Below are 12,164 nucleotides of genomic sequence, written 5' to 3'. Positions count from 1 at the left end.
TATATAATATTTTCTTAATTAAACTTTTTTTTTTGCCTAATTTCATTGAAACAATGTTTTACCTTTTAGAAAATATAAAATTTTATCGAATTAAATCATTCTAATTCTAAGACATCAATTTCATAATTTTATTCATTTTTAAGTACTTTTATTTTATGTTTATTTATTCTCATGTGATAAAATGTATAACTATCAATATTTAGCACTCAATTATGTAAATTCTTAGTTTATTAGGCAATTAAAAAATGTATCTTATCTCTTTTGTTTGGTTTTAGATTTTAGTTTCATTTTCTTTTGAAGAATTCTTAGTTTACTACACGAAAATTTTCATTCTCTCTCTTAACTCAATTAATTCTATATTTACTAACTTCACTCAATTAAAGTATTTATTTTTTCACTCAACATTTGTTAAAATAATAAATATTATAGTTATAACAAAATTTCAATTATATGTAATTTTTCATGTAATTACTTGATATTTATACCATTGTTTATTTGATATTCTATCCTATTTTTATTTGTAGAACTAGCTATATTATGTAAAGATCTCCGCAAACTGCTATCTTCTCATGCTCCTATCTTAAACCCTAAATCCTACACTCTCACAAGCCAATTCCTCAAATATCATTCTCTCATGTCCAAAACAAGGGTTGTGCCTGCAACTCCAAAGCTTAAATAAACCAAGTATGTCAAATGACAATAAATATTGTAATAATGAATGTAATTAATTTACCTCGAGTATTGTGTTATTTATATTTTCATGGGTCTTGGTTTATATGATTCATTACCTTAATTAACTTTGAGTGGTATGCTAATGATGCTTTAAATATTTCCTTTAATTAATTACCTTTGACCCTTGTTAATGATCTGGTCGCATAGATGTTGTCTTTATCAATATGATATCGTCCAAGTCTGCATAAATGTCGGCCGAGTACATGTTCTAACATTTATATAGCTATAATTTTTTTTCTTGAAATGTGATATTAAAAAAGAAAACAAAATATGTTTTTAATATTGAATTCTTGACAATACTATTTTTTTTAATAATTTTTACTTTTCGTAAGAAAATTATTTTAGTAATATTTGTAGGGTGGGTGAGTGGGTACAAGCACAAGTATGCTAACCAATAGGAACAAGTATTGGTGTAAATTTGTACTTCAAAAAGAGGAATGAATATAACCAAACATGCACCTACTCCATTATAATTCTATTTGTTTGAAATGTTGCTTGATATGTAATGGCAATTGAAAAATGTCTATAATGATATAATGACAAAGTTATTTACTTTAAGTTATTTAACTTCTATGAATAACAAAATCATGTAAACAATCAAGGTAACATGCTATAATTTTATAGAATAAAAAATTGGATGTTTTTTCTCTTATTACTTCAATTTTTTTAGTTGAAAGTTATTGCTTCTATCAACACGTTTGTAAGGTTTTCATTTTGTTTAATAAAGATAATGAAGAAATTTGAGGAGTAATTACAAGTTAAAGGATCTATGACAAGAGCAAGAACCAAAAGCTTGGAAGAACAAATCTCTTTGAAACTTATGATGTTCCATGAAGCTTGAACTAAAAGAAAAGTAAGATCATGGCTTATAGCACATTTAAAGAGTAATCTGGTACTTAAAAAGTGTTTGTAATTTATCTTTTATTTTTTAAGATTGCTAAGTGACTTGGTTCCCTAGATGAGCACTCTTGCTCTATAGACGAATGCTTGTGTTTATAATCTACATTTTTGAGTTATTTTTGCGATTCAGTGTCTTTAGACTTTCCTTTGAATTTTTAGGGTAATTTAAACAATTGTGGTCTATACATATTTGTAAAAAAAAAAAAAACAGAAGTAAACACTTTTAGTCGTCATCATATGAATTTTGAATTCATTAAGAGAGAACTCTTTTGGTTCTTATCATAGAACCTTGATTTTTATCAAAAGATTGAGATCTTTGTGTCAAATCTTTATGAACTCATTAGTATGATAGATTGTGACGTCGTCTCTATTCCTATCTTATTTTTCCTATCTTATTTTCGCATTCTTCTCTTATTTTCTTTGTTTTTGTTACAGAAGGAATTAAATTCAGAAACTATCATACTTTTTTCTCAATAGATCATATCAAAAATAATAACTAGCATATTACTTGATAGGTAAAATAAAATAACAAAAAAAAACTTTATTAGTTAATACCATAAAAAAAACATGAAAGAAACTCACTGAAAAGCAATATACATTTTCCAAAAGGCATGATAAATATACTTTAACAATACTTTAGTAATGCAAAGTCAATTCTTGAAACACTCTTCAACAAATAAACAATAGGAAAAGTTGAAATTTTTGAGTATTTGTGAAATTCCTCGTTCATAATTGATAGGGTATATTTATCAAAAAAACCAAATTTGAAATATTAATGGTGTATTTTGACTTTAGAAATAGGAAATAAAAAGCAAATGGAGTTGGAGTGTAGTGTGTTTATAATAGACGGGTAGGGTGTCACATTGCAAAAGCCTCTCACAGTCTCACACAGAAAGCACGTCCACACGAATCACTTCCCTATCCAAATCTAGTCTTCATCTTCAAGTTGTTGGTGCTTGGTAATGGAAGTTGATTGATTGAACCCCACCTCTCTAATATTGGACCCACCAACACAAAACATTGTGTCTATTCTTTCTTAACTGGATAATACAAACCACTTACTCTTCTTCACTGCAAGATATGCTTGAATCACCTGGATGCTGACCTTAGTGCCTCCATCTTTACACTTCAAACATCAACTCACTTTCTCTCTGTTTTTCTCTGTCCCTCATGCATCATGTCTACATCAAAAACATCAATTAAATTTCCACGTTTAATTATATACCAACAAAAAACTTAATTCATAATTTCAATTTCATATTTAGGTAATCGGTTATATATTTAAACTTACAAACTAAATTATTAATTAAACCATTTAAAAAATTATATTTATCAGTTTTGTTGATTTTCAAGTGAGTATTTACCAAAGTCCAATATCAAGTAATATGAAGAAGAGAGTAGCAATACTATAAAAGTAAAGAGTTGGTTTTGGAGTTGTCACCACAACTCAATAGGTCTCTTGGATATATGAGGGGCTTGAGTAATTGTGTGTCATTGGAAGGTTTGCAATTTTTGTCAAAAAAATTGTACTGCGAAGAGTTTGCAATTTTGGTCCACGAAAAATTGCACTATGAAGGGTTTGTAGTTTTGTTCCACAAAATAATTGCAATGTGAAGAGTTTACAGTTTTGGTCTATAAAAAATTGTACGAAAGTTTGATAATATTTTTTGTTGAGTATTTGTGGATAAAGTACAGAACCACGTTAAATTTCTTGTATGTTTTTATTTATATTTTTCTGCTCTTATTTATAAGTGTGCTTCTATTATTTTTAGTGGGTGATTTCTCAACAAGTTTCACCCTAGGTTATTTATATATGACCCTGAAATAAATATATGATTTCATTCTTGAAAGTAGAAAGTTGTTTGATTTGTGTTTGAAAAATCACATACACACGTAGAGTTTTCAAATATGCCACTAATAAAGTAACCCTTCTATCATTAACTGAATAAATTATGATAAAGTTGAGAGATTAATGACTAAGTTGACGCAAAAGGTGTAATTAGTGACGGAGTTGAATGTTAAAAGGAATAACTTGTATAGACGCAAACTTTAACACAAGTTGTAGTTTTGAACTTTGGAATATGATTACTAATTGAAATTGAATATAGTGATTAAAAGTTTCTGAAACTTTTTCCCAATGTCTAGCTTATAGAATTTGTACACCATTCTGGTTGCACCAATGAGTGGTTGAATTTCATTATCCGAAGGAAGCATATGTATGAATTTGAGAGTAATATTCCAGGCTGGTGTTAGGGGCAACCAGCAAGAATGAGTGTGTTGTGAGCCTAAAGCATCTAAGAATACAAAAATCTTAAAGAGTTGTGACCCCACCATTATTATTGCCTCTTAATTTCTCTCTCTTGGTTGATGCTAAATTCAGCATTGCAGGGACCCCATCAAGGAAAAAATATGTATATATGTGCATGTTATGCCATTGTCTGCACAATCAATAGCATTCCATGCATCAAATTTTCATGGGAGATACAAAAACCACCTCTAACTTGTTTAATCGAACTAATCATCCCGTGATTTGCTTAATCACAGCTTTGATTTTTTTTCTTTTTTTAGTTTTACTAATTCAGTTATTCTTGTAAAGTTATAAAATGTCATTCTCTTCTAAATTTCTTTTATCTAAATAAAATATTTTGTAAACATTTTAAATTTTCTATACAATCAAATTACCCACTTAAAAATTTATGTCCAAACTCACTGGTGATCTCATATGGATTTATACATTGTTGATTGACATAAACTAATATATTACTTAAAAAAGGTTTTCAACTTAAAATTTATAAAAAAAAACATAATTATAAAATAACCTTCACTAAAATATCAGTCAATTCTTTTTGTATAGAACTTAAATTCTAAGTCTAACTCAATCTTACAAAGACAATTTATAAAATGAGGTTTATACCTACTTATATACTATAAATTAACTTTATTTCTAGTTGATGTTAGGATTTTAACACAGCTTCCTTACGTCAAGACATATACATATCGAGCATGAAACTAGACATTAAAGAGTAATTCAAAAGAGTCTGATAGCAAGTGGAATAATAGTCCTAATAACAAACAACAAATTTTGTTAAGATATACTCTAATTCATGATTCTAATACCATGTTAAGAAATGAAAATTAAACTTAACTTAACCTTACAAAATAACTTGTAATGTGATATTTATACTCACTTATATATTGTGAACTGATCTTATATATAATCATCAATGTGTGACTTCCAACTTATTAAGAAGTCAACCTTAAGTTTAACTCAATTTTATCAAATCAACTTGTAAAGTGATAGGCTCTAACATGGCTTTGATACCATGTTAGAAATAGGCTTTACGCTTAATTCAACCTCATAAAACCAACTTGTAAGGTGAGGTTTACACTCCACTTATATATTGTGAATTGATTTTATCTCTAGTCGACGTGGAACTTCCAACCGACATAGTTTAATTAAGTTTGTTATTATGAATATGATAATGATATGTGTAGGCACTATGGGCACAAGCATGTGCATATATAGCTGACATGCATCCATTGGCGTGTCTGGTGGCTAAGGCAACGGGATTGGAAGAGAGAGTGGAATCATTCTGTTTGCTTCCATCGTTTCCTAGATTCTCAAAGCTTTCATGGAAGCACTTAATACTAACATTTTTTTATGCCTAATTAACCCTTGATTTTCAACCCATAATATATTTAGTGTGTATTTGTCTTGTAATTTGTCACAATATCACGCGTATTGATGCTAGCATATCTTGGCCTTGATTTTGGTAATGGCAGACAAGCTTTTTCTTTTAATTAAGCTGCTGAAATAAGCAAAATATTGTTCCCCAAAATGCCAAAATTGGTAGCATAAGACGTAGCTTTTGCTTATTTTGGTTGCATCATCACACGTTTGTGCGTTTAGTTGTGTCATGTCTTGTTCACTTGTTTTCTTCCTTTTCAACCATGCCTTCTACTAATTCCTTCTTGCTTTTATTGCTATGTGTTTATATACTCCATGTGTCCATTTTTCGGTTTATGTCCCCATCTCATTTTTATCTTCTTACATATATACATCAAAAATAATGTTTCACTTTATTCAAGTTAATGAATGTATTTATTCTACTTGCTTCAAATTTTAAGAATGAACTTGGTTAAGAATTAAATTTTAAATCTTTTTTAATTCTATAAAATTAGTTTGTAAAAACAATATTTGTCTATTTTATTTTTAATCGATTTGAGATTTGTAACATTTTTATTGTTTATAAATTATGTCTAACCCCATTTCCCTTTATCTTCCATATTTCATAAGGTTGTTAATATATTTTTTTTCTCATTTGGTTTGAGTGCTCTATATATTAAGTAGAGTGTATTTTAGGATTTGTCCTTCAAATAGGAAGCAACATATAAATTGAATCTGAATTTGGTCGTAAGAGAAGATATGGTGAAATCTATAATTACGAGTGGAATATGATTATGAAGAAGAATTGCGGGGTCGAATATTATTATGCGAAAAATGACTATCGCCTTATATCAATGACGTAAAATATTCATCAATGAAATAAAATAAAACTTCTAATTAAAAGTTTTATTATATATAAAGTACGTGGTGTTTACTTCATAAAAAAAAATATTTAATTGAACACACTGAATGTTAGTTAATTGATTTTCTTAAAATAATATCATAATAACAATTATTGTTATTATTCCTTAAAATATATATTAACTCGTACAAATCTTTTATTAGTTGGATGTGTGGTCGGCTAGTGTAGTTAACAATTTTTTTAATATTTACTAATTAAATGAATTATTTCTATATGTATTTGGTTAAATTTGAATTTTGATTAATACAATGGGGCACTTTAACTTAAATGTTAATTAGATTAAATTAAATTATGACTTTTTATTGGGAGATTCACCTCAAACTTCTATAAATACATTCAGCAACATTAAAATAAATATTTATTATATATCATCATTATACCGGAATCTTTACTGACTTCTGTATCAAACTACTTATTCTTAGTACTTATATTCATGGAAGCCTAGACTTTACTGAAGAACTAAATCCTAAAAAAATCTCAAACTTTTGTTCCTTTAGAATTTTATCTTAGTTGCCGATGAGTGGAGTTCCACTTCACACATGTAATTATCATGTATATGGTTCATCAAAGAAGCATTATTGATGTCATATGTAAATTCTACCAATCCAATTTCAATATGTTGTTGTCATGTTAATAAGACAAATAACTAAGGACTCATGTAATGGTACGTGTAATCTAATTTAAGAACAAATTTAATTTTATATATAAGTTCTATTTCTTTCACTGGTATAAGTTTTTTAGTACATTTTTTTCTTTTCTTTCTATATATATTCATCCATTCAATTTCTCACTTTTCAACATCCAATTGCATTTCTCAATAGTAGTTGGAAAACCAATAATCATTGAACGCTTTAAAACTCGAATAAGAAAACATAAATTCACTCATTTGGCTCAACCCATATGGCTCAGACTACCAACAATCCATCTGACTCAAAATACTAATTGGTCCATCTGGTTTAATCTACTAACAGTTTATTTGGCCCAAACTCACATCATAAATATTTGACTCTACTTCTAGAAGACTAATGCATTAAACACACCCAAATATTCTACACTTGTCTCACTAACTCTCCCTCACACAAAGCCACGTGTATATATCAAGACCTAAGTCCTTTACTTATATCACAAGGTAAATTATTTTGATCAGTGAGACACAGTTCTTTTTCATACTGCCCCTCCGGATTAGAGGAGCTTTGGTCGACTCCCACCACCTAAACATCTTCTTTTATGTAAGTCTAATACTAGTAGAGTCAGGATAATTTCATGCACAAAATCAACACTCAATCTCCCTAAAAATAACTACATTCACACATTAATCAACATCTCACAATATATTATGGCTTATGCCCTTACTTTACTCAGTTACACACCCACATAAAAAGAATATATCATAGCTAACACCCTGACTCTACTCAGCGATAGATGCCTAACCATTTTATCCCAAAATCTGAAAAACATTTATTTTTTAAATCCCAAACAAGATGATCAATTTCTCATATGAATTTTAAACATCACATCATGTTATACGTATGTACCTTATCTTAATCCAAACTCATCAAATATAATCAATCATGTGTTCTTCATTTCAATTTAAATACTAATAAATCATCATTTGTTTTTCATTTATTTATAAAACATTCAATTGTAATATTTTATTCAAATATATCAAAACAATGATATATAGAGTCATTTTAACATTTAGAAACGCTTCAAACTTAAATTTTTGAAGTTCATAAAACTTTTTCTCGCTCAACCAGAATTTAACTCACTTAGTGAATTAAACACAAGTTCAAATTCTCTCAGTCAAAAATCTACTCGCTCAGTCAAAGGTTTGAGCAAAACAAATGAATTTTGACTCACCTAACAAAAATTCATCTCACTTAACGAAAGACCATTAAGAGATTTTATAAAAACAATTTCGCTATGCAAGAATAGGGCTTGCCTAAGAATTACAAACATTGGGAAAGGCTCGCCCAATAACCCAAACACCTCAATATCTCTAAATTTTTCATAAAACATTTTTGCTATCGAGAATTTACTCATCCGCCCAAACTCTAGCTCTTTTGGTACATCCAATCAATAATCATACATTCTTTAAGAGTCTAGATCAATATCAGTTTAAATATATTTTTTCTTCAATCCTTTGATATGTCTTTCAAAAATAAAATCGTGAGGAGTTTTAAATTCTAAAGTAGGCAATATATCGATAGACCCGTCAAGCCTAAAGTTCGTTTAAATATTCCTTCAACTCTCTGAAATACCTTTTACAAACAAAATTGTAGAAGAAATTCAAACTCTAAACCAAACAATACATAAAATACAATAATTAACTCTAACAATATTATCTTAACAAACATAAAGTTAAAACACCACCAAATTATAAAACCAGTCTAGAAAAACCTATCAATAAAAACATTCATTTTTTGTAAGAAAATTATTTAAGAAATAAAAGTAAATTGCTTTAATTATTTGAGTGATTTGTATGAGAGAACTATTACTGCCGAAAAGAAATCCAAATTCAAATTTGACAAATCAAATCTCATATGACGAATGATCAAGGAGAAAAAAAACATTATCCTCCAATGGATTTAGTTTAAATTTCAAGAGCCAATCAAATTTGTACGAATAGTTTGGTGCCACTTTATCAACATCCTTATATATATATATATATATATATATATATATATATATATATATATATATATATATATATATATATATATATATATATTTGCAACAAACTTTTAAATTTTATAGTTATTTTAAATTATTATTTTTATTTATATATTTGATATACTTAATTATTTATCCGGGCCTTTCGATCTATCTTTTTCATTTCTATCTCTAAATTAAATTGTAATAATTTTCATGAAAGTTGTTAAAAAAATTTAATATTCTTTAGTTACAACTTCAATTTTTTTATTATAAATCCAAAATATAGTCTATACATTAAAAGATATTTTATTTTTATACATTAAAAAATATCCTATAAATTTTTATTATATAACAATAAATATTAACTTTGTGAAATACACAAACTAAAGTAATAGCGATTAAAGTAAAAATAAATAAATTCGTTAATTCCATGTGGTCCTTCTAATAAAAATAAACCATGATTAATTAAAATATCATATATTAAAATTGTTGAGTTTTATATATTTAAAATGTTTCAATTAGTTTTTATTGCTGGTATGATTATAGTTGGATTGCATTAAGATTAAATTCTCTTCATAAAACTTTTAAGAGACCCATTTTCTCCTCGTATTTTATAAAATTTGGAATAAGTTGATAAAATTTGATGGTAACTTACAATATTACTACAAGTCTACTCTTTTGAGTGTGGTTGGTAAGATTTTACAATGAATTATCATTAGCAAAGAGATTGACATGTGTCTCGTTGAGTTAAATACATAATATCATATTTAAATAGAATAAGTTTGATTTTGATATCTGTTTTTAATTTAAAATATGATGAGTCCAGAACGTTGACAAAATCTGTAATTTAAAAAGTAATTTAGAATGTGTTTGGTTTTGCATGAAAACGTTCAATTCTCTGACGAAAAATAGTAATTAGTTATTTTTTATTTAATGTGAACTTTTTTATTTTTTTAATTGATTTTGAAATTCAAACATATTAATTTTACGCTAAAAAATCAATTTTAATTAATTTTATATCAATTTAACGTGAAACCGCACTTAATTTTAGAATTATTATGAATTTTGGGTGAATTTTTAACCATTGACCGAGAGCATGCAATGCAAGGTAACAAAGGAAGCACGAAAAGCAGTGAAATGGGTGGTCTGATTGGAGAAGCAAAAGAAGCCCCCACATGCAAGTGGTTCACCCGACAAAAGCTGCACTCCCTTCACATCACTCTTCACATGCTTTTCTTTTCAACCATCTTCGCCCTATTTTCAATATTCTTTTACTTAATTATCACTTTTTTTTTCTTAAAATTATTAATTCAATAAACTCTTTTCTAATTAAAAAAAACTAATTATCATATTATAAATAAGATATCAATTTGCCAAAGAATCATTCACATTCCTTTCAAAAGTTTTTAATACTGCTCTTCTTTTCGTGTCCTACTGTTGAGTGATTTCATTTAATAAAATTATATATTTAAAAATAGCATCTATGTTAATCATATTATCAACTTATTTATCTTTGAAAGATCTTAAGACTGTAAATGAATATTCTCCTTTGAAAGATAGCAAAAGTGAATTACACAAGTTATTTGATTTGGTCAAAATATATACAAATATTAAATACATATTTTTATCAATAATAAATATTTTATTTTATTTTATTTTTTATTCTTTTTACTCTCTTTAATTTAAAATTTTCATTTTCTAACTTCTTCTTTTTTTCTCTATTTCGTGTTTCATTGTGAAATTGAAATAAAACTTTAATAAACTAAGTTATAAGTAAACAAAGTTAGCATGATATGATAAAGATTTTATATATATGTTTACAGTTTACAATGCACGTGTGTCAGTTGAGATTCCCTGCAACCCTTAGCTAGGTTCCTGCCTTATCCTGCTATACCCTTTGGCTAACTAGATGCTACTTTTGTTTTTGCCTTATTTTTATCTTTTCAGATACAGAGAAAAAAATAAACATTTATATACTTTTAGAAACAATTTCAATTTCACCAATAAATATGCTGGTATAAAACATAAAATCACTTAGTAATAATTATTTGACCTTTAAACTTTTGAATTTACGTTTTTAATTTGAAATTTGAAATTATTTAAAATGATTTTAGTTTTAATATAAGTTATGAACACTTTTATCCGATAAAAAAAATAAATATGAAATTATAAATGGTTTTGTCTCAAAAATTCACATTCATTGCGACATTCAAACTTCCTTTTTTATAAAATTTAAAATATGTACCATAATTAACACTTTTTAAAGTTATTTATCAATATTCTATATTATACTTATTTTACAATGTTATTCTATTTATTGACACAGTCTCACGATAAAATAATTGTTCGGCTAAATGTTTGTGTAAATATATATTAGATTCACAATTTGTAAATGAATTTAATTTAAATATATAAACAAGTTTTTATCATAAATATCTAATCTTAATCACATATTCTAAATTTTTTTAATAAAAGATTGTGATAGTTGCCTACATTTATTAATTAAAATTAATTTTCAAATTATATCCAATATAACTTTTCATCCACCGTTGGATTCATGCACTTTAGTTTTTAGCAGATACACAACCAAGTTTAAAACTAATTCCTAAATTATAAAACTAATAAAATAGATTCTACTATTTTTTTTTCTTTTTCAATTCACATGAATAAGAGATCAAACAACACATCTTCTATATATGTTGACTTTAAGAAGATATAATTGAAGAAAAAATTGATGCAACAAAGCCTATAACCCTTTTGTTCACTCTCCTTTGTAGCACAGTGGCATGAGTTGCTACAACAAGAAGCTCTAAAAGCTTATAATCATGGGAATGTGCAAGTGGAATGCAGTTTATAGTACACTGAATGAAGACTCAATAACAATGTGCAATGCATGGGATAAGATATGTTTACATAGTAATAATTAATATATAGACTAAACCTAAGTTCATTAATAGATTTGACAAATTTTAAAATTTTAATTGGTGGGACTGACAAAGAGACCATTAGGAGACAACAGATTTGCCTAGTTTGATATGAATATAATTAATGAAACCTTGGTGAAGATGTACTCTTTAGATACTATGTACTCTTATTACTAGAATAATTTATAAACACAAAATTTGTACTTCATTTCTATGTGTTTTGACCATTCTTTTCAGACTAATAAACATAACAAGTAATATTAATTTGTGTTTTAACCCTTTTTTGGTACAGGTTTTTGGTGAATCGAAATCTATTACCCTTTTTTGCGTCGGATTTTCTTTGAATCGAGATATAAAAGTTGTT

Source organism: Vigna unguiculata, chromosome 9 (genome assembly GCF_037176805.1).
Source record: "Vigna unguiculata cultivar grain cowpea cultivar isolate G323 ecotype 2 chromosome 9, ASM3717680v1, whole genome shotgun sequence".
In the NCBI taxonomy this organism is placed as follows: domain Eukaryota; kingdom Viridiplantae; phylum Streptophyta; class Magnoliopsida; order Fabales; family Fabaceae; genus Vigna; species Vigna unguiculata.
The sequence above is the reverse complement of the archived record's forward strand: the minus strand, read 5'-3'. Positions refer to the sequence as shown.